This window comes from Schistocerca gregaria, chromosome 8 (genome assembly GCF_023897955.1).
Source record: "Schistocerca gregaria isolate iqSchGreg1 chromosome 8, iqSchGreg1.2, whole genome shotgun sequence".
Lineage (NCBI taxonomy): Eukaryota > Metazoa > Arthropoda > Insecta > Orthoptera > Acrididae > Schistocerca > Schistocerca gregaria.
The window spans coordinates 403167396-403194254 of record NC_064927.1 but is presented as its reverse complement, the minus strand read 5'-3'; positions in this window follow the sequence as shown (position 1 = coordinate 403194254).

Genomic DNA, 26859 nt, shown 5'->3' with positions numbered 1-26859 from the left:
CTGTTTTGACTTGGCTATATTCCGAGTCAATCCTTCCCACAATTTATTTCTTTTTTAATTTATTCACATTTTTCATGGAGCCATTACATCTTAGTTTATCTGCATTTCGTATTTATTTCATTCCTAAGCGACTTGTATTTCGATATTCCTGAATATCCCTGAACATTTTTGTACTCCCTTTTTTCATCTATCAACTGAAGTATTTCTTCTGTTACCCACGGCTTCTTCCCACCTAACTTCTTTGTGCCTATGTTTTTCCTTCTAACTTCTGTGACTACCTTCTTAGAGATGTCCATTCCTCTTCACCTGTACTGCTTACTGAGCTATTCCTTAATGTTGTATGTATAGCCTTAGAGAACTTGGTAGCATACCTCGTAATTTCTTAGCACTTCAACATCCCACTTTTTTGTGTACTGATTTTTCCTGACTAACTCGTAAACTTCATCCCACTCTTCATCACTACTACATTGTGATCTGAGTCTGTATCTGCTCCTGGGTGCGCCTTACAATCCAATGCCTGATTACACTGTAGAACGCTTTTTTCAGATCGACATATTCTATGAACGTGTTTCTGTATGACCATGATGTAATGTAACTTAGCTGAGATCTTCCCGTTGTAAGTAGGCTGTTTACATTTTCTTATTGGTAACGCCACGTAGCGTTCTGTATGAAAAATCACTGGCTGTGCCGTGTGCAGTCTGTGGCTGGTTTGCATTGTTGTCTGCCATTGTACTGTTGGGCAGCGGCAGCTGGATGCTAACAGCGCGTAGCGTTGCGCAGTTGGAGGTGAGCCGCGAGCAGTGGTGGACGCGGGGGAGAGAGATGGCGGAGTTTTGAAATTTGTAAGAATTGGTGTCATGGACTGATATATATATATATATATATATATATATATATATATATATATTATGACTATTAAGGTAAATACATTGTTTGTTCTCTATTAAAATCTTTCATTTGCTATCTATGCCTATCAGTAGTTAGTGCTTTCAGTAGTTCGAATCTTTTATTTAGCTGGCAGTAGTGGCGCTCGCTGTTTTGCAGTAGTTCGAGTAACGAAGATTTTTGTGAGGTAAGTGATTCGTGAAACGTCTAAGTTAATGTTAGTCAGGGCCATTCTTTCGTAGTGACTTTTGAAAGTCAGATTGCGTTGCGCTAAAAAAATATTGTGTTTCAGTTTAAGCACAGTCTTGTATAATTTTTCTAAGGGGACGTTTCACCGTATTACCCAGCCCTTCTCAAGTATACCTCCTCTTCTTGTGATTCTTGACCAGAGTATTTGATATTAGTAGTCGAAATGTATTGGAGAACTCAATTAGTCTTTATCCGCTCTCATTCCTTATCCCAAGTCCCTGTTGTCCTGTAACCTTTCCGTCTTCTCCTTCCCTTGCAACTGCAGTCCAGTCCTCCATGACTAACAGATTTTTCATCTCCCTTTACGTACTGTATTACACCTTCATTATCCTCAAATACTTTATCTCTTCTTCTTCAGCCTGCGAGGTCGGCTCGTTGCCGATGTTGGTTTGTTGTCGATTCTGATAAGAACAACTCCATTACTAAACTTTTAGGGAATACAATGTCCTGGGGTCCACAGTGTCAAAAGTGTGCCGCGAATAGCAAATTTGAGATATCACCTCTCAGCACATGCAGCGTAGTGGCCGACGGCATTCACTAAACGACCGAGAGCAGTGGCGCTTGGGCAGATTTGTCAGCAGTATTGCGTGAAATAACCGCAGAAGTCAATGTGGGACGTACTACGAGCGCAGCTGTTAGGGCAGTGCAGCGAAAAGGGCTATGCCGTCGACGAACGGCGCGAATGCCTCTGTTGACGGCCTATCACCTACACCGTCTTTCCTGGATTCGTGAGTATATCGGTTGGATTCTACACGACGTTAAAACCGTAATCTGCTCAGATGCGTTCCGAGTTCCGTTGTTAAGAGCTGACAGTAAGACCCCACGAAGTCATCGACTCTACTTGTCAAGAAGACACTGTGAAAGCTGATGGTGGTTCCATAATGGTGTGGGCTGCATTTACATGGAATGGACTTGGTCCACATTGTAAATGCTTACGTTCGGCTGCTTGCAGATCATTTGCAGCCAACCATTGACATCATGTTCTCAATCAACCATGTCATTTCATCGGGCCAAAGTTGTTCCCGACTGGTTTGAAGAACATTCTGAGAAATTCGAATGACTAATATGCTCACCCAGTTTGCCCTAAATGAAGCCCATTGAACATTTATGGAACGTAACCGAAAGGTCAGCTCGTGTATAACATCCTGCATCGGCACCACTTCCGCCGTTGTGTGCAGCTATAGAGGGAGCATCACTCAGTATTTGTCCAAGTGACTTTCAGCGACTTGTTGAGACCATGTCACGTCGAGTTGCTGCGCTACTCCGGGCAGAGAAATTAGCAACACTATATCAGAAGGTATGACTATTGTCACCTCAATATTAATTTGTGGATAAGGTTATAACCCCATCACGCAGGGGCCTAACACCCGAAATTCGCTAATATTTGCAACGGATAATTAGCTAATCTGTCTCCCTGTGGCCCTAAATATGCATCTGAAAGATTGTGTAAAAAAATTACAAAAGAACGAAAGCACCTAGTCCCTGGTGAAGGTCTTAGAAATTTACATCAGTTCCACTTCAATTAAAACCTTCTACTTCACCGAATCATTGAAGATCCACACAATCACTGATACTTTCTCAAAATATCGATGAAAATGGCGAAGTACTTGAATAACAGGCTCCCACATATTGCCTTCAAGATGTACGTTAAAGGCACTGCCCCTGAAATCTCTGGCAAAGTCGTAAGTATTTCAGTTAATTTTAATAATAAGTTCCTATCGGCGCAGCTCATATCGTAACGTCATTCCAGTACTGATACAATTCAGACATAAAGAGTCAAAATCAAATTTCCATTAAATAGTCAGTCTGACTGTAATGTGGCCATGTTCTTCGATTTTTAGCCAATCGAATTACTGCGTGGCGGCATGTTATTGTACCAAAATAATTTTCCTAAACATTAATACATGGTTTATTTCCCATTTGTAGCTTAATTCTATCGCTCAGCAACATTTTCTTTCTCATAACCCCAGCCCTACTACTTAGCAGAAAGGTGTAAAAAGGGCGCACGGACGGTCAACATAAGCGTACCGTCAGAAAGGCTTCCGCTTTTCCTTGAAACGTCAGTACACCAGAAACGCCTATCTGCGAATGTTTTCGATTTTCTTCGTACCAGACTCATTGTTAAAGTAAATAACGTTTGTTTCTCCAGATATTTGTATTCAAGATATGAAAGAAAACCCATTTTACACAATTTTTGATGTACTAGCTATTTTTCTGTGTTATCGCCATTCAGTTTTTTCGTTGCTTTTCTGTGTCTTCTGTTTATTGCCACAAATTTGTTGGAACCAATTTCTAACGTCCTCTTTCCTTTCGTTTTCATTTTCATAGTGCTTTCAGCCCCCAAAAAGTTATTCGTTTGAGGAAAATATGGAATCCGTTGGAGTATAAGGTGGATGCTCAAAAATTTTCCATTTATATTACCGAAGTAATTGTTTCGTCAACGAGTCAGAATGTGAGCGAATGTTATCATGTAGAAGCTCAATACCGCTTCACAACAGTCCACCCCTTTTGTTTCGAACGGCACGCTGTAGTCGGTGAGAGACCTGATATTAGGTCCCTGCGTTTATTGTCTCTAAGCATTTAGTCAAAGAGCCGGATACCCTTTTGATCTCAAAACACTGTCGGCATAGCCTTTTCGGTGCTCGTAATTTGTTTGCTTTTTCAGTTTCGTTGGCCATCTTTAACATTGCCATCTCACTGAGTGGCACTTTGTTTCTGGAATCGACTCATCACAGTTTGATTCAGCAACTTCTCACCACCCATGTCGTTTCGACTGTGGAAAACAGGTGCAGCTCCCATTCACTGTTTTCTGTGTTCATCTGACAGAAGTAAGGGAATCTATCTGAAACACATTTCCAAAGCCAAAACCTCCATACAAATTTGATAACGAAAGTAAAAATTGCCTCTGTTTGTGTTCAGGCAATAAACACTGTCAGAGGTATTATAATGGTCGTGAAAGAATTGCTAACACTAACTGTGTTCTAAAAATGCTTCAATTGGACTTGCACAGAATAGCATAGAATACGAAAGTAAACATCTCCATGGAAACAACACAAGGTAGGTGCAGCTCCCATTCACTGTTTTCTGTGTTCATCTGACAGAAGTCAGGGAATCTACCTGAAACACATTTCCAAAGCCAAAACCTCCATAAAAATTTGATAACGAAAGTAAAAATTGCCTCTGTTTGTGTTCAGGCAATAAACACTGTCAGAGGTATTATAATGGTCGTGAAAGAATTGCTAACACTAACTGTGTTCTAAAAATGCTTCAATTGGACTTGCACAGAATAGCATAGAATACGAAAGTACACATCTCCATGGAAACAACACAAGGTAGTAATTTGTGTAATATTCACACTTTTAGCTGTCAGTAGTGCAACAAGAGTGTTTCAAGAATGTCCTCAACTTTCCACAGTAAACGCAATACCCAAATGACGGAAAAAGAAACAATCCACATCATTTCCACTTTTATCACATGTATAGCGCTTACGATTCCGTGATGCAGTGTTACCAACCGCAACGGTCTGACGTTCAAGAGCTGCAACGCACGTTTCCTTACGTTACTTCATGGCTGAAAACTACTGAGTAAATTTCAGAGATAATGAACCAAAAACTATCCTCAGTTTACAACTTGGATTCATACTACATAATTTATATAGAATAACTTGCTTTTCGTTCACTAGTCGTCTAACGTTAGCTCGACAAGAGGAAGAAATGATTGTGCAACACATAGGCTACTGTTAAACATGAATATATTGGTCTTTAAGACACATACACAAGCTAAAGGTTTACAGTAAGGAACGTGTGCATGTTCAGTCTCACAAAACAAGCATAGGCTTAGAATATCATTGAAGTTTGTTTTATTTAAAAAGATTGAAGGATTTTCACACTGAAAATCCGGAGGCATTACTTTTCAGCAAACCTTCTTACATCACGAGAAATACTGTATTACTAACTATTCTTCTGGGCTTTTCATAGGTTATTTGCTTTCTTGTTGCACTTGCAGGTTGTCTTCTACGTTGTCGTTCCTATCTTTCTATTCTCGCGCTTGAAATGCCGCAAGAAACTTCCCTGGTCCATTGGCTGTCCATTTGCTTGTCTGCAATTCCTGTTTGCATCCATTTCATTTTCATTACATACATAGCTGCGTCCTCCATCCCAGTCTGTTATCTACTCCAGTTTTTTGTTGTCACCTGTCTTTGCTAATGGCTCCCGAAAGGCATTAATCTGTTGCCTCTGTGAGGTCTTCAGTTTATGAATTTATTTTGCTTTCAGAGTCTATGTTTCACTGACATGGCAAAAATACTAACAGTACGCTTGTACAGCGTACTACAATCAGTTGCGTTTCATGTAATCTGTCGTTTGTCGTCCGTTATGAATAAGTAACACTGAACCCCATTCTCTTTTTATTATGTGGAGGCAATGGAGGAAAAATTAGCAGGATAATGCGTTTATTTATTGACGACTGCTAGGTTTTGTTGCACCTTCCGTCCTGTAAATGTACCTGAAAAAGTAGACGGAAGAATTAGTTTATTTAAAATATTCCACGGGATGAGAGAGTCAGCTCCATCATGCATGTTCTATGACAGCCTTGCACTGCTTTTGTAATCGCAGGGCTAACGGAGAATACAGAAAGTGTCAGAAATATTCCGTTACTAGGAAGCAGGAAGCACGCAGCTCTGTAGTTGGCAAGGCAGGCAATGATGCTATCCGTTGCCCTCAGCGAAGACGTAGCCACCAGAATGTGTGTGGAAACAAGCACTTTTCTGGTGGGTGTCTTTCAATATGACGCGACAAATTGTTGAGCTCTGAGCCGTGATTACATCATGTCACATTTTCAGCCGGGTTTCACCATAGTGCTACAGCTCAATAAAAGTTTGTCATTACATTTCTCCCTAACTTTTAATCAATTTTCGCCTCTAGAGGGAATTAATGAAGTTGTATTTGTGCTCTCAAGCGCACTTAAAGATACATGAACTTAGTGTTTCTTACTTCAGGTGCGCGTCTGTATGCATTTCTAACAAAATTCGTTTGATTTTAATACGTATGCTCGTGTCATACTCTTGATACTACGTTGTGATCACACCAATTGACAAAGTATGAGATCAAAGCTCATCCTGAAGTGTAAGAGAATCTCTTATCGCCATAAGCGATGGCATTTTGTCATTTCGAGTCCATATTTCAGGAAATATATTTGCCAGAGCAAAGGAAGTTCCATTCGATGCTGACCACACAAGTCGTAGGCAGAACCTATCATGTGTCCTTTAGTTGGCTTCAGACAACCAATGATATGCTACGTACTGTCATACGCAAGTTTATGAACCGAACGAGTACTGAGATGTGCAGTTAATTTCCTCGTTTGCCATTTGTAGCATATAGCCTGTTTTTTCACCAATTCTGTAAGTCACCCGCGACCTTCCTACAGGCGATCTATTTTCACTCTAGTCAATTTGTAGTAATTGAGCAGCTGTAGGTCCTTAGTATAAGTTTCATCTCTGAGTCCTTTTGTGACAGTTTTCTTGAGTTCGACCGAATAGTTTCATGGACTATAGATTAATGCCGCTCTCCCTATTCACCAGAAATGAAAAAGAAGCTATGTCTCCTGTAGCATCTCTGTGTTACCATCGTGAATTATCAGCTACTGTAGAGGACGATGTTATTACAACATAATGCTTTTTCTTTGTTTCACTGGCTGAAGCCGCTCTTACAGGCCTTTTATTGTAAGGGCTGACGAGCATAGTTTGTATCTAAAGATAATAAATATATACTATCTTGATTAGTTCCCCATTAGCTTAATGAATCGCAAGGATCGAAACTTTACACCCTTCCGGAAACTACCATGACGTAACGGATACTAGATACGCAGATACGTTAATTATTGACATATATTTAAAATTCTTCCATATGAAATGTCCTAGTCTGGATTTCGTTTGATAATGAATGTTTCCATTATACAGAAAATCGAAGTCAACGATATTTATAGCCGGATAAAATTCACTTAGATCGAAATCTTTATGATCTTGTCTCACTCGTTCTCACTGACAAGCAAATAGCCTGATGCGAAGATACATTAAGTAGTCACCCCAGTTTATACAATATGGCATTCATTGGCAACCCTCCTGTAACGACCAGCGTAGATAAATAATTTAGGTAAAGACATGTCTGTCAATACAAGTTTATAAACACCGTGTTAATTCCAACAGAAAGGAAGAGGCACTTAAATCAAACAAAACATTATTCAGATTATGCAGAAAGAGAGTAAAATATCGATTAGCTTTAATTAAAAATGATGACATCGGTAAGAAATAACCATACTGTCAGCTCCGAGCGATGAACGCTGCTGCTACCTATATAGAAAGTTAACAATGTGTTCATGAAATGGAGGCTCCTTGATCCGTGGATGCATTTGTCTTTTTTTCTGAAATAGTTATCCACAGGTTGGGAGGACACGTCAGTAAATAGTTTTGTATTTCGAACACAGTCTCAAAGCAAGTAAGTTTTAACTGAACTAGCCGTGAAAGCCGTCACTGTAATATTTCAGTTAAATACCAAAACGTTGAGTGCGCATATACCCATAACGTCACCAGTCGCTGCTAAGTACCCACCTCTCTAAATTAACTTGGAGAAGCTAAAGAGAGACAGTTATCTTACATCAGATATTGGCTTGTTCACACGTGAAGAAGTCATAACTACCAATCTCTCGTTTCTCACTTGCACAGGTGTGTACATTTATAAATTTGTTAAAATCTGAGATATACAGTATAAACACCACCAACCTGCAATGCATCACTTGACTAAAAATTAATGTGGTCTTAAGTAACTTTTCATGATGATGTGAAGATTGCTTTTAGTTTTCTTCTGTTATGTACATTTCTCTCTTTCATAATGAAATGAAGTTTATGTTATTTTTTCTTAAGGAAATTTTATGATAACGGCAACCTGAGACACTAAAAGGAGCTGAAACTTCCTGCCAGATTAAAACTGTGTGTCGGAACGAGACTCGAACTCGGGTCCTGTGCCTTTCGCGGGCGAGTGCTCTACTAGCTGAGATACCCAAGCACGACTCACGCTCCGTCCTCACAGCTTTCCTTCTGCCAGTATCTCGTCTCCTACCTTCCAAACTTTCAGAAGCTCTCCTGCGAACCCTGCGAACTCCTGAAAGAAAGGATATTTCGAAGACGTGGCTTAGCCACAGCCTAGGGTATGTTTCCAGAATGAGATTTTCACTTTGCAGCGGAGTGTGCGCTGATATGAAACTTCCTGGCAGATTAAACGAGCTGATGTATGGATGAATGACACAGTCGTGAAAATCAAAAAAATTCCTCCTGGCACTAAGAAGCGTTGTTCTTAGGACTAAAAATTTCTAGTTTGACCGCTTGCGACCCACAATAAGTATTGGTTCCGCCCGTGTGTACCAGCTTGGCGCAGCAAGTAGTAAATACTCGTCTTGCATGTGTCTTAAGGTCATTTTTAACCCCTTAGCTTAAGATCATTTGTAACGTTTGCCCTGGTACTGGCATACCTTAATGTCAGCTCACATTCCAGACGAGTTGAGCTGCAGGTAACAGCGTCTGCAGCTTCGGCTTCAGCTTCAACTTCAGCATCGGCAGTGACATCTCACCACGAGAGTCGAGAATGAGGAGGAGGCCACACCAGAAGAACTGTAAGTAACAAAAGGCCTTTCACATTATTGTATGTGTTTGATGTGATGTTACTCAGGGTTGTATCCCCGTAATGAAAGAACATGAGGATTAGGCTAAATTTTTGTGACAGTTTTTAACATTGTGTAGAAGGTAATCTGGGTATCGTTAAAAGTGATCAGAGTGTAATCGGAAGGGAAGAATTATTCAGCAGTTATACGAGGTAATTGTAATATTTCTCGATACAAAACACTTATAATATAGACCAAACTAGGGAAATTTCCAAAATATCAGAACGTATTAATGCGTTTCTAGCTCAATTCGCTAAAGATTTAAAGAAACTAATGAAATATAGTCAGAACGAAATAAAAGATGGTCAGAAAAAATTAGATGGTTTAGAGAAAGAACAGAGGGATACAGAGGGATTAAAGAAAGTTTTAGACGAGGGAATTAAAGAGGTTAACGAGGAATTAAAAACGATGGTACTGGCATTAAATCAACGGTGCAAGGCAATTAATAAAAGAATAGTAAAAGTGATAGAAAGAGTTAGAGTAGAGAAACACCAAGCAACAGATTTGTTAGTTCAAGGTGTTAACAGTCAGGTAATTGTGTCTCAGAAAAGAGTGACAAGTCAGTTTAGAGGCATGGAGTTATTAGTGGATAGTAAGTTAGGAAATCTGAAGAAAGAAATGATTAATAAGATAGAAAAGACGCAAAGATGGTGTGTGGAGAAGGCGAAAGAAGTAAACATTAAACTGTATTAAGTTAGTTTTTGTCTCAATACTGCTGCTATTATTGATGGATCCCACTCAGCAAGTGGAACTGGACCTGCGTTGACTCGGAGTAGTGACATTTTACTTAGTTATAGAGGTAAAACTGAGAGTGAGCCTATTTGGCGTAGATCGTTAAATGACTAATTATGAACATAGATGTAAGAGTAAAGACGAGAGTGGTGCAAGTGATCACGTGGAAGAGTTGAGGCTAGGAGATTACAGCGGTGGTTATCATTTTCCACGTTTTTAACCAAGTGGGTCAGTGCACCCTGTAATATTATAAAAGCATTTAAGAGGCTTACATCCCTCATGGGACGATAATCGATATATCACATATGATTAATCATTTAGAAAAAGGTGTTTCTCACTGGGCAAAGTTAAACATAGTAGCTTTCGTACAGTTGAAAATTTTGGGAGTGGATTCAAAGCAAGTACTGGTCTTCTAATGCTCAAAGAACTTTACGATTCCAATTGTTCAGGCCTAAAGGATATCATGAAAGCTAATGTGGACTTAGAGATTTCGTAAAATATCACATTAATCAAGACCTATATTTAGATGAACCTGTAAATGAAGTAAATCTTATTGAGATGTTGATTACACAATTGACAGATAAATTTCGGGAGAGATTCGTAGGATAAAGGTAGGTTCAGCCTCAACCTCTTTTAAAGTTATTGGATCAACTCGATTATTTAAATACGTCAAAGGATAAAGCGTCCAGGAGCATGTCGAACTGTGTAGAAGTAAAACATAAACACAGTGGTCAAAGAAATGGAAACGGAAATAGCAGAAGGGAAATGGGAGCGGTTGTAATTATGAACGCAACGATAATTACAGGAGTAAGAGTAATTTCCGACAGAGTGGTAGAGGTAGAAATAATAGGTGGTAACGAAATGAATCAAATAATAACCCTAATTATAATAATCTGTATTGGAATTTTAATAATGGTAACATTGACATGAATGTTAGTGATATGAATTGCGATATCAGTGAAAGATAATAGTAATCATAATGTGAGCTATAATCATAACCAGTCAGGTAATGTGACAGAATCACAGTCACATGGGGGTATAATTATTGTTGATGCAACGGACTGTCATCAGCGATTCAAATGGCAGGACCATCAACTACTCATTCCTTACTCCCTTTCCATATTCACCTACTATTTTTCTTTTCTTCCTTTTCCTGCTATCAAATTCCAGTTCCCCCCTCCCCCATTACTATTAAATTTTCCTCTCCCTTCACTATGTAAATAATTTCTTTTATCGCATCATACATTTCTTCAATCCCTTCATCGTACGCTGAGCTAGGTGGCATATAAACTTGTACTACTGTGTTAGGCATGGGCATCGTGTCTATCTTTGCTACAATAATGCGTTCACTATACTGTTCGTAGTAGCTTACCCGTGCTCCTATTTTTTAATCATTATTAAACCTACTCCTACGTTATCTCTATGTGACTTTGTATTTATAACCCTGTATTCACATAACCAGAAGTCGTGTTACTTGTGCCACCGAACTTCACTAATTCCGACTATATCTAACTTTAACCTATCCACTTCCCTTTCAAAATTTTCTAATCTACCTGCCCGATTAATTGACCTGACATTCCACGCTCCGATCCGTAGAACGCCAGTTTTGTTTCTCTTGATAACGGCGACCTCCAGAGTTGTCCCCGCCTGTAGGTCAGAATGAGGGACTATTTTACATCTGGGAATATTTTACCCAAGATGACGCAATCATCAATTAACCATACAATAAAGCAGCATGTCCTCGGGAAAAATTACGGTTGCAGTTTCCCCTTGCTTTCAGCCGTTCGCAGTACCAGCACAGCAAGGCCGTTTTGGTTAGTGTTACAAGGCCAGATCAGTCAATCATCCAGACTGTTGCCCCTGCAACTATTGAAAAGGCTGTTACCCCTCTTCAGGTACGACATGTTTGTCTGGCCTCTCAATAGATACCCCTCCGTTGTGGTACGGTACTGCTATCTGTGTCGCTGAGGCATGCAAACCTCCCCACCAATGGCAAGGTCCATGGTTCACGTGGGGTGGGGGGTGGGAGGGAGGGCAAGGGATGGGGATAAAATAAGTAAGGGTATTGAAAGGTTTTTTCTGTATGATGGTACGTTTGAGATTCAGCTAATGCCCAATCCTACGACAATAATAGTGAAAGAAGTAGATACAGATAAAGTTGAGGTACACACAAGTAGAATTAAGTATGCCATTGGAAAATGTTTGCAGAAATAACCTGAAAGAATGAGTGCTGAGATACAGACCTAAGAAACATAATGTTACTAAGAAGTATGTTAAATATCAAAGTAGACCTGTGCTTTCTGAAGATCAGCTTAACCGAATTATAACACAGAAAGATAAGGAGTTTGAAATTAAAGCGTGAAGGTCTCGAGCTTATAAGAAGAGTGTGAACTTTAGTAGTTCAGTGAGTTGAATTTACTCAATGAAACTACCCGGCACAGCATTTAATGTACTGTGCCATTTTAGTTCCATTGTTGATACTAGTTAAATTTGTAATGGTTTATCATTTAAAATAAGTTAATGAGAGTATGTGTTATAGTTATATTGTAGAACCAGAGCTGTTTCGCATTTAAAGAGAACATAGTTATAAGATGCAAGATGACTGAAGCAGCTATGGCTGGTATGGATCATTAAAACTTTTGAACGAACTACAGTAGGACTATGATCGCTTTTTCTAGATATACAAAAACTGGGAGGAGGTAGTGACGCATTTGGCCAACCAAAGAATTGAAACGTTGATTTATTACTGATTAGCTAGAATATTGTTAAATTAGGTTCTAATAATCATGGACTTACAAGAAAGAGTTGAATGTCACATTATATGCAGCTTCCTATTAGACGGAAACGAAGAGGAGGCTATGCAAAGTGTCTAAATTAATTTGGAAGAGATTCGTGCCGTTATGTAAATGATGTGGTTGTTCCAGTCTATTGTGAAAGGAGCAAGATGTCATAAGGCAAGGATACAGTGTGTAAAAATTCTTTATTTCGTGTAACTGTGTAACTGAAGTCAGTGTGTGTGTGTGTGTGTGTGTGTGTGTGTGTGTGTGTGTGTGTGTGTGTGTGTGTGTGTGTAAGTTCTAGAAAAACCAGTATTGTAACCAGTTGTAAAAGTAAAGCTTCAAAGACCGTCTATACGGCGATTACTCACAGCAGGAACGTGCTCCAAGGATCATACTGAGCGAGCTGGCCGCTATAATACAAATCATCAGGCACTCTAAATTACGTATTGATTGTTAAACAATAATGGTAGCGCCCTACGTTTGTCCAGATTTATGGTTCAACTATGGTTTTGTGGAAGGAAGCACCTAGTCGCTATCGAGGAGCCGAAGAGTACGTGAGCTTGAATCGTTAAGACGACTGTTTTGTTATTGCAGGTGAGTTGAGACACGTCTACGCGTGATGTTGTCGATACTTTGCTACGAGAATTTGGTATCGATTATCGAGACAGTTTAAGATTTTTCTACAATTCTGTTGGAAAGTTTCCGGAAACTTGTATGGAATGGATTTTGATTTTTAAATGCAAAATTAGATGATGCAGTAACGATACCATGGCACAATCAGCGGAACTGTTTCATGAAATTTTATTTGAAGGTATCTCCTCGTAATTTTGTATTATATTTGAACTGTGGCCAAGCGATCTTTGAGTGACGGTTTAGTGTAGTGTTACTGGTACGCTGCGTTAGCTTGAAAACTGATGGTTTTGAGTCGTAGGTACGACCGTAAATTAAAGTTTTAACGTCAGCAATTGTGTCTGACGAGATTCGGGTTCCTTGTATGTGATCGTTTGTTACAAACGTTTAAGAATTTGGCAGTTGAGTATAGTTTGGAGGCTCTGGGATAAGCACACTCTAAGGTAACTGAAAGTTAGCTATTTGTGTAGATTCGTGGAGGATAGTTTTACTACGAGGAAAGTAACTTATTGTATACTGTACTCCGTCTTCAGGCCACGAGTGGCCTACCGGGATCACCTGACCTCTGTGTCATCCTCAGAGGAGGATGCAGATAGGAGGGGCGTGGTCTAAGCACACCGCTCTCCCGGTCGTTGTGATGGTATTCTTGACCGAAACCGCTACTATTCGGTCCAATAGTTCCTCAATTGGCATCACGAGGCTGAGTGCACCCCGAAAAATGGCAACAGTGCATGGCGGCTGGATGGTCACCCATCCAAGTCCCGGCCACGCGCTACAGCGCTTAACGTCGGTTATATCACGGGAACCGTTGTATGCACTGCGGCAAGACCGTTGTCTTATTGAATACTGTGAAGTATTTAATAATCGATTGACGTTCTCAAGTTTTTTCGATCGTAGGATCAAGTACAGGAAGAAGCTGACAAAGTGAATTGACTTCCCGTATATTTAGCCTGTAGTCATTGATAGTAATGCAGTTAAAGAGATTCCATTGCCCTAATTGAACCATTTCAAGAAGCAAAATCCTACGTCTACCATTATTCTACTACTAAGTGACGAGTCACATTGAGTTATATTTGTGGTGTTTACACGAGAAAGCAACACCTGAAGTACTTGAGCTTTTAAAAATATGATTTTAAGTCGAGCTTAAAAAAGGCGGTAGGGCCTAACTTTTATGTTGTGTTCCCGTTACTTTTTTTCTTTTAGATTTCTATCTCGTTCAGTGTGGAGAGTATAGAGCTGTGCTCATTCGCTTACATCAGCATTTCCCTATGTAAAGATCTGATTCATTTTAAAGAGTTTTGGCTAAAATAAGCTCTGGTTTGTTAGAATTAAATTTCAGGCGTCGTGTTATTATTTTGCCCAATACCCTAAATTAAGTGAAAGATAATAAACCTATTCTGAATTTTGGAAAGGGAAGTAGAAACATATAAACAGTTAAGCTTAGTGATATGACTTATAGCAAGTAGGGCAAGAACGTTCAAGTGAGCGACATAATATAAAAAAATGAAGAGTCTTTCAAGGCAAAGTAAAGAAATACTCTGTCAAAGTTTAACGACGCCAAGTTGACTATTTTCTTGAGAGATAACAGTGGAGTTACGGTAAAAAAAATATTGTTGTTGACAAATATAAACCAGTACGCAAAAATTTACTTACGAAAGAATTCCGATTTAATACAAAATGCTATAATCAAACTTTAGCAGAGCTATCGCTAATCGCCGGATGTAAATGACTTGTTTATTTCCATAGTAATGGTTCAAATGGCTCTGAGCACTATGCACTATTGGACTTAATTTCTGAGGCCATCAGTCCACTAGAACTCAGAACTACTTAAACCTAAGTAACCTAAGGACATCACACATATCCATGCCCGGGCAGAATTCGAACCTGCGACCATAGCGGTCGCGCGGTTCCAGACTGTAGCGCTCCATAGTCATAAATACATCTTTGGACAGAAATGTCAGTTTCTTTGTAAAAATAATTCAATGAAGAGTCCTTTTCTACACTTTGTAAGCGTAAATGGTATAACGAAGAATTGGGATTAACTAACTGAAATTTAATTCGAAGCGCTATGTAATCTGAGTAAAGAGTTAAGAGGAGCCAACATTACGTGGCATACCACGACTGAGAAGTATAAATCTGATTAATACTAATTTGTACGGTACATTCGTTTGTGGAGTATTGTTGATCTCTACAATTAGTTATCAGCTTAACTCAAACAGATCCGTGGGATAGTTGCTATGTTACAGTGTTGGAAAGGCTATTTACCAATTCGATGAGATACACGAGTGCTGATTGTTTTCAGAATTGCTTATACAGTGTTTCAAAGAACCTGTTATCTATACCTACTTTGTCTCAATTTCCTCTTGTACTGGATTGGGGTGACAGCTGAACTTTTCATCAGGGCTAGATACGTGATCACTTGTAGGTGGCAATTCCGGCACAGTGAGACCTCTCATGACTTTTTCCTCTGAGGTTATATAAAATCCCTTATGTATAGAACATATACTGAGTACATCTTTGCATTAGCATCAGAAGAATCTTGTACGTTATGTACCGATGCGGTGGCCGTAACATTGAACATAAATTCTATTGCCATGAACCACTGAATAAATTTACAGTAGTTGAATGTACTCTGTGGTTTTGTCAATAAAAGTTTTCAGCAGTACAGTACTATGGGGTTTCATTTAGCCTCCTGAGTTCATAGAAAGTGCATAGTGCTGTAGAATCTTCATTGCACGTTTTCGGGCTACAGGTTCCTGTCATCAAAACGTTCCGAACTTTATTCTTTGCAATCTTTGAAATTTATAATACGTAATGTAGTTACAAACGGCATAGAATTTTTTTACTGATGGTATCATGTTCGTTTATAAGCTCTTACCTAATTTCGTCATTGTATCGTTTTCAAGCACCTACGTGACATCACCTTCTATACGTCACGGTTTACCCTGTGTAAACGTCGGTCGGAATCTTTTCCCCATACTTGTATAATTGAGCAGAAACCAAACAATTACGCTGCACTATCACATGTCACACTGCTGTAGACGTAACTACGAGTACTGCCGTCTGACAAATGGTATCACATATCCAAGAGTGTAGTTCATTGAGAGAGGAGTTAAGCCGTTGGCACACGGATCTAGTTGGTTAACGTGATTTTTTGCTCTCGGCGGTCTCCAGCGGAGTTGTCGACTTTTTCCGGCTCGCAGTCAACACAGTTTGTTCACGAAAGGGGGCGTACGTAAAATTCCTACGTCAACACAATTAAAACGCACATTTCCTCCCTTCAACATAAGATAGTCATGTTGTTGAGCCCGTGTTACACATAAATAAAACATGTAAAAAGACAAAAAGGGAAGATTCAGTCCAATTGGGTGAGGACATCAGCTAATAAAATTTGATGAAATCGAACAAACTTACTGCTGACAGGGAACGCACTTATATTTATACTATGTATAACACAAAGTATTTCTACTAATTTCGTAAGGAAGTCCTACAACTTCTACGAAAACGTGAAGGTTAAGAAAGAAAAATTACATAGAACAGGACCGGAACCCTATACTGACCTAACATACGCGCTGTAACGTGATGCCTCTACACACTACCATAGGCTGTAGCTGCGTTGTAAGTGGCTTGGGATTTAAACTTGTATTCTTCTGTAGCTTTAATCGTGGGTATATTATTAATTTGCCTTTAATAATAACAAATCCGAAAAAGAACGATGCATTTTCATGAATCTTTAAAGTTCCGTTTCCCTGAGACGGCTTACTCTGATAACACGCGAGTTATAACGCGATAATAACTAAATACGAAAATACTTCAACCACCAATAGGACGTCTTCAGTAGTTTTATTGGAAAAAATCGTATTAATAAAGATTGGTTCTCGAAACGTTCAACGAGCTGGTGCTTAGAAACAGCATTGATTCATAGGGTATGAAGTACAACATAAAAACCACTAGCTACTGAACAGCACAAGTCAAATACTGTGTCTTACTTTCTGCGGGCATCAAGTTTTCTACTTGTAACATAGGGGACGTACTTGCTTCCTACTGGTTCTACTTTATATGACACGTCACCAAAATATGCAGACCTTACTTTGTGATTCAAGTGGCGAAATTGCTCCTCCATGCGAAATACAGGAAGTGACGTCGCATATCTCCCATAATGCCACGTCATCGTTAGCGAAGTTGTTCTGTGTGCCCATAGTTTAATGATACGTGCTAGCCATTAACCATGCGAGAGTGGTCCACACTGAACGCTAACGAAAGCCCATAGAAGTTCCTGCGGTCGTCAGTATGGCGCGTGACGTCAATATGATGCTGCGTTTGTAGGAAACGTTGTGAATCGACTGTTACTCATCCGTTTTGATCACAGAGAGTATACCGAAGCGGCCGTAGACAAATTTATTAATTGTTAAATATTAAGTTGGTTGTTGCAATAAAAAGGAACGTTCTGCCATGTACGGGACACTCTGAATAGTTCAGAAGTTATTCTTTGTAGATTTGGTCCCGTAATAAATAGTGTAAGTAGGCTGTTTAGGTTCTTATAGTGGTAAAGTAGGTGAAAAGACGAGGGCTGCTAGAAATTGTTGGGTAACAGAAGAAATATTGAATTTAATTGATGAAAGGAGAAATTTAAAAATGCAGTAAATGATGCAGGCAAAAAGGAATACAAACGTCTCAAAAATGAGATCGACAGGAAGTGCAAAAAGGCTAAGCAGGGATGGCCAGAGAACAAATGTAAGGATGTAGAAGCTTATCTCACTAGGGGTAAGATAGATACTGCCTACAGGAAAATTAAAGTGACCTTTGGAGAGAAGAGAACCACTTGTATGAATATCAAGAGCTCAGATGGAAACCCAGTTCTAAGCAAAGAAGGGAAGGCAGAAAGGTGGAAGGAGTATATAGAAGGTTTATACAAGGGCGATGTACTTGAGGACAATATTATGGAAATGGAAGAGGATGTAGATTAAGACGAAATGGGAGATAAGATACTGCGTGAAGAGTTTGACAGAGCACTGAAAGACCTGAGTCGAAACAAGGCCCCAGGAGTAGACAACATTCCCTTAGAACTACTGACGGCCCTGGGAGAGCCAGTCATGACAAAACTCTACCAGCTGGTGAACAAGATGTATGAGACAGGCGAAATAGTCTCAGACTTCAAGAAGAATGTAATAATTCCAATCCCAAAGAAAGCAGGTGTTGACAGATGTGAAAATTACCGAACTATCAGTTTAATAAGTCACAGCTGCAAAATACTAACGCGAATTCTTTACAGACGAATAGAAAACTGGTAGATGCGGACCTCGGGGAGGATCAGTTTGGATTCCGTAGAAATGTTGGAACACGTAAGGCAATACTGAACTTACGACTTATCTTAGAAGAAAGATTAAGAAAAGGCAAACCTACGTTTGTAGCATTTGTAGACTTACAGAAAGCTTTTGACAATGTTGACTGGAATACTCTCTTTCAGATTCTGAATGTGGCAGGGGTAAAATACAGGGAGCGAAAGGCTATTTACAATTTGTACACAAACCAGATGGCAGTCATTAGAGTCGAGGGGCATGAAAGGGAAGCAGTGGTTGGGAAAGGAGTGAGACAGGGTTGTAGCCTCTCCCCAATGTTATTCAATCTGTATATTGAGCAAGCAGTAAAGGAAACAAAAGAAAAATTTGGAGTAGGTATTAAAATTCATGGAGAAGAGGTAAAAACTTTGAGGTTCGCCGATGAGATTGTAATTCTGTCAGAGACGGCAAAGGACTTGGAAGAGCAGTTGAACGGAATGGACAGCGTCTTGAAAGGAGGATTTAAGATGAACATCAACAAAAGCAAAACGAGGATAATGGAATGTAGTCAAATTAAATCGGGTGATGCTGAGGGAATTAGATTAGGAAATGAGACACTTAAAGTAGTAAAGGAGTTTTGTTATTTAGGAAGTAAAATAACTGATGACGGTAGAAGTAGAGAGGATATAAAATGTAGACTGGCAATGGCAAGGAAAGCGTTTCTGAAAAAGAGAAATTTGTTAACATCGAATGTAGATCTATGTATCAGGAAGTCGTTTCTGAAAGTATTTGTTTGGTGTGTAGCCATGTATGGAAGTGAAACATGGACGACAACTAGTTTGGACAAGAAGAGAATAGAAGCTTTCGAAATGTGGTGCTACAGAAGAATACTGAAGAGAAGGTGGATAGATTACGTAACTAATGAGGAGATACTGAATAGGATTGGAGAGAAGAGAAGCTTGTGGCACAACTTGACAAGAAGAAGGGATCGATTGGTAGGACGTGTTTTGAGGCATCAAGGGATCACAAATTTAGCATTGGAGGGCAGCGTGGAGGGTAAAAGTCTTAGAGGGACACCAAGAGATGAATACACTAAGCAGATTCAGAAGGATGTAGGTTGCAGTAGGTACTGGGAGATGAAGAAGCTTGCACAGGATAGAGTAGCATGGAGAGCTGCATCAAACCAGTCTCAGAACAGAAGACGACAACAACAACAACAACAACAACAACAACATTGGTAACGTCGCCGCCACGTAGCGCTCTGTATGAAAATCACTGGCTGTGCAGTGTGCAGTCTTTGGCTGGTTTGCATTGTTGTCCGCCATTGTAGTGTTGGGCAGATGGATGTTAACAGTGCGTAGCGTTGCTCAGTTGGAGGTGAGCCGCCAGCTGTGGTGGATGTGGGGAGAGAGATGGCGGAGTTTTGAAATTAGTAAGACTTGATGTCATGAACTGCTATATATATTATGACTATTAAGGTAAATGCATTGTTTGTTCTCTATTAAAATCTTTCATTCGCTAACTATGCCTATCAGTAGTTAGTGCCTTCAGTAGTTTGAATCTTTTATTTAGCTGGCAGTAGTGGCGCTCGCTGTATTGCAGCAGTTGGAGTAACGAAGATTTTTGTGAGGTAAGTGAATTGTGAAACGTATAGGTTAATGTTAGTCAGGGCCATTCTTTTGTACGGATTTTTGAAAGTCAGATTGCGTTGCGTTAAAAATATTGTTTGTCAGTTTAAGCACAATCATGTATAATTTTTCCAAGGGGACATTTCATATGTCGACCCTTAGCCGAGGATACCTCACTGGAATCTTTTGATTTTATTCTAGTAGTTTGTGTAATTACTGTAGATTTTGTTTATTGCTAGCGAGTAATTGTAGAGAGAATCTCCTTTGTAATTGCAGTCTTTCATTGTTGTACAGTAAAACAGTTGTGGCATGCATGTAGATTTGCACCAAGTATTTCGCAGCTGCGCTTTTAATTAACTAGATATTATTTGCTATGTTAATGTGTTTTCTTATTTTTGCTCTTCAAATTGTGTTTTTCTGTGTTGTCATGTGAAATATTGTGACAATAATAGCGTGTGAAAAACGTAATACTAGGCTTCAAAGTAAACTGAGAAATGACAGTGAAGACGAATGCCGTGTGTTAGCGTCACCATGTAATAAATTAACTAATGTTCAAAGTAGTAATCTGGTAATAGTGCATAGGGAAATGGAGTGGGCTGCAAACAATGGCGTAGGCAGTGAAACAATTAGTGAGCAGGGAAGCATTATCGATCGATCGGTCGGCAACAGCTCGCCTCAGGATTCCGAAATGACAGGACACAATGTTGCAAATACTGTACATTCAGGTTTTGCGTCCTCACCGTTTTATTAAATAAGTCAAGACACATTTTCTGATTGTCAAAATGTGACTGTTACCGGTGCAAATGCACTGCCGGAAAGCATAGAGGAACATGTTCCATACACTAATACATTATTATTGCAATTAATGCAACAAATGGAACAACACCAGAGACAAACACAGCAACAGTTAACATGCTGAAGCCTCTGCCTTCTAATTGGAATACAGTGCAATTACATAGTGCTACGAAGCAAACTGTTGGTAATTTTTGTAAGTTGTGGATGGAAAAAGGAGAGTATTTGTGATTTACTCTCCTGAGTGAACTCTTGAACGCTGAATTCTTCGAATGAGGAATTGACAGAATATAAATTTACGATGCAAACAGCTATCGCAACGTTAGTGAAGTTCGAGCTCGAATTTTTTTGAAGTAGTATAAGCTCCCTGGGCCAATTTCGAGAGTACTGCATTTGATATAGAGACAGATTTAACGGTAAAGGAGTTAAGAAGAATTTTTCCTTTTTCGCCTCCCACTTTGCATTATAGCTGTGCCTCGTCCTCTCTCCACTTTAGCTGCAATGAAACTGCACGGAGACTTAACGATACCTTGGTGGTATGTCGATTTTCGGGACATCACAAACTGATAATCCACTTCTAAGTGACTATGCTGTACTTTCTATGAGGTACATCAAAAACTGCCTTAAAAACCATGTTGCGAGTGGTCTGATAATGTTCTCCATTCTCTCATATGTATCGCCCTCATCACAACTATTGAAAGTAATATCCTAAATTGTTGCACACATATTTCTATATATGCAGTTGCGTTTTAGTCTTGGTGGTGGTTGTTGGGATGTTTAAGGGGACTAAACAGCTAATGTCATCAGTCCCCCATTCCAAAAACAGGCAAGACGAAAATTTACGGAGCAGGTAAAACCCCAAGGGGGGAGGAGACGCCCCTCCCTCCAGTCACTGAAAGAACACAAATGTGGCAGCGAACACTAGAGACAAGAAGAGTACAGACGAACACCGGATAGAAAGAAACGGAAGAAGAGGGCCGGAGACTGGTCGACTGACCATGGGAACAAAAAAAGGGAAAGAGTCAACCATTTGAATACACACTAAAATCTGCAACCAATGAGAGACTCGAGGACAAGAGACAGGACCCCTCTAAATGGAACCATAAAAAGGACTACCACAGATAAAATTAAAAACGTCGTCAGCCATGGAGGCATCATCGCATAAAACCAAAGGCAATGTGCCCGGGAGATTAAAAGTCTACCGGAGGGTGCGCAGGCGGGGACACTCCAACAAAATTTGGGCGACCGTCAACCGGGACCCACACTGACACAGGGGGGATCCTCCTGACGCAAAAGATGTCTGTGTGTCAGGTAGGTATGGCCGATGTGGAGCCAACATAGGATGACAGAATCCCTGCGAGAAGCCAGCAGGGATGACCACCACACATCGGTCGTCTCCTTAACAACCCGCAGTTTATTCGGCAAAGTGAGGCTACGCCACTCGTCATGCCACATCCAAAGCACCTTACGGCGCAACGCCAGCTGCAGATCACGAGCTGGGAGGCCGATCTCCAAAGTGGGGGTGTCCATCGCCCCTTTGGCCAGCCTGTCGACACGTTCGTTCCCCAGGATGCCAACATGACCTGGCGTCCAAACAAAGACCACCGAACGACCAGAGCGGGTAATGGCAAAAACAGACTCCTGAATAAAGGATACCAGAGGAGAAGAGGTATAGCAGCGGTCGATAGCCTGGAGGCTGCTCAGAGAGTCACTGCAGATGACGATGGACGTACCTGAGCAGAAACGCATATGCTCAAGAGCGCGCAATATGGCCACCAGCTCTGCAGTAAAAATACTGCAGCCAGCCGGCAAGGAGCGCTGTTCAACAAGGGCAGCGTGAGCAAAAGCGTAGGGAGTACGACCATCTACCAGGGAACCATCAGTGTAGACAGGCTCACAGCCTGAAAATGAGGCGAGGAGCGCAAGAAAACGGCTACAGAGGGCCACAGGCGGAACCGAGTCCTTGGGTTCCCGTGCCAAGTCCAGGCGGACGGACGGCCAGGGTATACACCAGGGAGACGTGGGTGCACGGACCCGGAAGGGTGGCAGAAGAGGGGATGACCCCAGTTCCGACAGCAGGGACTGGACGCAGACAGCAATGGGAAGCCCAGACCTAGGCCGCCGGTCGGGCAGAGGGAGGACCCTGGAGGGGAAAAGCAGGCGATGATTGGGATGGCCCGGTGAGCAATGCACAAGGACAGCATAGTCGGCGAGCAGTCGGTGGCGGCGAATCCGCAGTGGGGGATCCCCGGCCTCCACCAGTAGACTATCCACGGGGCTCGTACGGAAAGCGCCAGTTGCAAGCCGAACCCCACGGTGTTGTATGGGGTCCAACAACGTCAACACTGAGGATGATGCAGACCCATAGGCCAGGCTCCCATAATCAAGCCTGGACTGCACAAGGGCTCTGTACAATCGCAACAGCGTGCAGCAATCTGCACCCCAAGACGCTTGGCTCAGGCAGCGGAGGGCGTTGAGGTGCCGCCGGCACTTTTGCTTCAGCTGAGTAATATGAGGAACCCATGTGAGCCGGGCATCAAAGACGAGTCCTAAGAAGCGGCTAGTGTCCACCACTTCAAGTAGGTGGCCGCTGAGGTAAAGTTCCGGATGAGGGTGGACCGTCCGACGCCTGCAGAAGTGCATAACTCGAGTCTTGGCTGCAGAGAACTGAAATCCATGAGTCAGAGCCCATGATGCTGCCTTGCGAACGGCTGCTTGCAGCCTTCGTCCGGCGACTCCCGTAGTCGTTGAGCTAAATGAGCTGTAGAAGTCGTCGGCATACAAAGAAGGAGACACCGACGACCCCACGGCATCAGCCAGACCATTAATGGCCACTAGAAGTAAGGAAACGCTGAACACCGAGCCCTGCAGGACCCCATTTTCCTGTATATAAGATGAACTAGAGGCGGCACCGACTTTCACCCGGAAAGAGCGCCGCAATAAAAAGTTTTGATGAAAAGCTGGGAGCTGACCACGAAGACCCCACTCACGCAACGTAGCAAGGATGTGATGCCTCTATGTTGTGTCATATGCTTCCCGCAGATAAAAAAATACAACAACGAGATGCTGACGGCGGGAAAAGGCCGTACGGATAGCAGATTCCCGCAGCACCAAATTATCCGCAGCAGACCGGCCCTCATAGAGGCCACCCTGGGATGGAGCGAGGAGACCGCGCGACTCAAGGACCCAACACTAACGCCGCCCCACCATACGTTCGAGCAATTTGCACAAAACGTTGGTGAGGGTAATGGGACGATAGCTGTCCACCGCCAGAGGGTCCGCACCGGGCTTCAAGATGGGGACAATAACACCCTCTCGCCATTGTGACGGGAACACGCCCTCACTCCAACTGCGGTTAAAGATGGTGAGGATGTGTCTCTGGCAGTTCCTGGAGAGATGCTTCAGCATCTGCGCGTGGATGCAGTGCTGTATCATGGCAATCGGAGAGGGCAGCGAGGAATTCCCTCTCGTTGAACGGAGCATTGTATTTTTCAGAACGACATGTGTGGAATGATAACGGCGTCAGCTCGGCGCGATCCTTTAGAGAGCGAAAGGCGGGAGGCTAAGTCGCAGTCGCAGAGCTCGTAGCAAAGTGCGCGGCAAGGTGGTCAGCAATGGCGGCAGCGTCAGTGCAGACAACGCCGTCCAGGGAGATTCCAGAGACACCCATAGGGGTCTGGTATCCATAAATCCGCCGGATGCGGGACCACACAAGCGACGGGGAGACACGGGAGCCAAAGGATGAAGATACCTCTCCCAGCACTCCTGCTTACGCCGTGCAATAAGACGACGGGCCAAGGCACGGAGCTTCTTAAAGGTGATGAGGGTCTCCAGAGACGGGTGCCGCCTATGACGCTGGAGAGCCCGCCTACAGTCGCCAATAGCCTCAGCAATCTCAGGCGACCACCAGGGGACAGCCTTCCTCCGAGGGAGTCCAGAAGAGCGGGGGATGGCAGCCTCGGCCGCAGAAATAATTGACGTGGTCAAGACACAGACCACCTCGTCAATGTCACCCTGTGGGGGAGAAGCAATGGTGGCAGCGGAAGTAAAAGCCGGCCAGTCAGCCCTGTTCAGAGCCCAGCGGGGCAGGCGCCCAGAAGAATGACACTGGGGCAGTGACAAATAGATGGGAAAATGGTCACTACCACACAGGTCAGGATGCACTCTTCAGTGGAGTGATGGGACAAGTCCGGGGCTGCAAAGAGAGAGATCGATGGCCGAGAATGAGCCATGGGCCACACTGAAATGCATGGGAGCACCGGTGTTCAAGAGGCTAAGGTCGAGCTGAGCCAACACATGCTCCACGGCATGACCGCGGTCATTGGAGACAGTCCCACACCATAAAGAGTTGTGGGCATTGAAATCGCCGAGAAGCAGCAATGGTGGCGGGAGTTGAGCCAGCAGCGCAGCCAAGACATGTCGGGGGAGCTCCCCATCAGGAGGAAAATAAACAGAGCAAACAGTAATAGCCGGCGAGAGCTCAATCATGACAGCGACTGCCTCTAAAGGCGTCAGAAGGGGTACTGGCGAGCTACAGGCAGAGTGGTGAACAAAGAGGCAAACTCCACCTGAAGTTCGTTGACAGGCAGCGCGGTTCTTATAGTATCCCCGATAACCGAGAAGGGCAGGGGTCCGCATTGCTGGAAACCAAGTTTCCTGAAGAGCAATGCAGAGAACAGGGGAAACACTCAGAAGCATCCGGAGCTCAGGCAGGTGGCGGAAATAACCGTCGCAATTCCACTGGAGAATGGAAGCAGGAAGGGAATGGGAGGGCGTGAAGGCGACTAAGAGGCAGACAGCGCCTCAGAGCCAATGGCCGCCACCGGGCGAGAGTCAGCTGCGTCCATAGGAGAGGCCCCCTAGGGTTCCGTAAGGGCGAGATCAGCAGCAGAGGCGAGGATCTCCACCTCATCCCCAGAGCCAGAACTATGTACAGCAGACGGTACTGAAACCGCCAGAACGTCCTTCTTGGACACGTTCCGTTCCTTCTTCTCGCGTCTGTCCTTTGGATTAGAGGGCTGGGAGAGTTTCTCTGAAGGAGCGTTGGAGGCTGACGACGACGCAGAAGCTCTACGACCAGCAGGTGGTGGAACCCTCAGCCACTGGCTGACATCCGGCCGGGTAGGAGAAGAAATGGAAGAAGGGAGGGCCCCAAGGGACCCCTTCCACGAGAGAGGAACCGGCAGAGGCAACGCCGGCGGAGAAGGAGAGGGAGGGGGAGAGGAAGGGGGAGGGCCCTTTGGTTTTTGAGCAGATGTCACTCCAGAAGCATGTGCGGGGGGAGTGACAGAAGAGGGTTTGCCCCCAACTGCTAAGGGGCAACAGAGGAAGGCTTGCCCCCAGACATGAGGGGGGCAGACAGAGGTGTATGGCCCCGAGGGCCCACTGAAGGCGGCACAGATGAGGTGGTAACTGCCGCCCGCGAGGGCGACCATAACGTGGTTTCAGCATAGGATGTTCAAAGTGGGACAGGATACAACGTTTCGAATTTCAGTTTTGCCTCACTATAAGTAAGCCGGTCCAGGGTCTTAAATTCCATTATCTTCCACTTCTTATGAAGAACGGGGCACTCCGGTGAGCATGGAGAGTGGTGTTCCCCTCAGTTGACATAGACAGGCGGAGGCGCACATGGAGAATCGGGATGAGAGAGGCGTCTGCAATCTCGACATGTGGCGCTGGATGGGCAATGGGAGGACATATGCCCAAACTTCCAGCACTGGAAGCACGGCATCGGGGGAGGGACGTATGGCTTGACGTCACAATGGTAAACCATTACCTTGACCTTCTGAGGCAATACAGCACCCTCGAAGGCCAAGATAAAGGCACTGGTGGCCATCCTGTTATTCTTGGGTCCTCTATGTACACGACGGACAAAATGCACACCACGTCGTTCCAAGTCGGCTCTCAGCTCATCGTCGGATTGTAACAAGAGGTCGCGATGGTAAATAATCCCCTGGACCATGCTACTGTGGGGAGTGACGGTAACAGGGACGTCTCCCAGCTTATCACACAAGAGCAACACCCGTGACTGGGCTGGGGAGGACGTCTTGAGGAGAATGGACCCATTCTTCATTTTAGACAACCCTGCCACTTTCCCAAACTTATCCTCCAGGTGTTCCACAAAAAACAGTGGCTTTGTCGTAAGAAAGGAGTCACCATCAGTCCTGCTGCAGA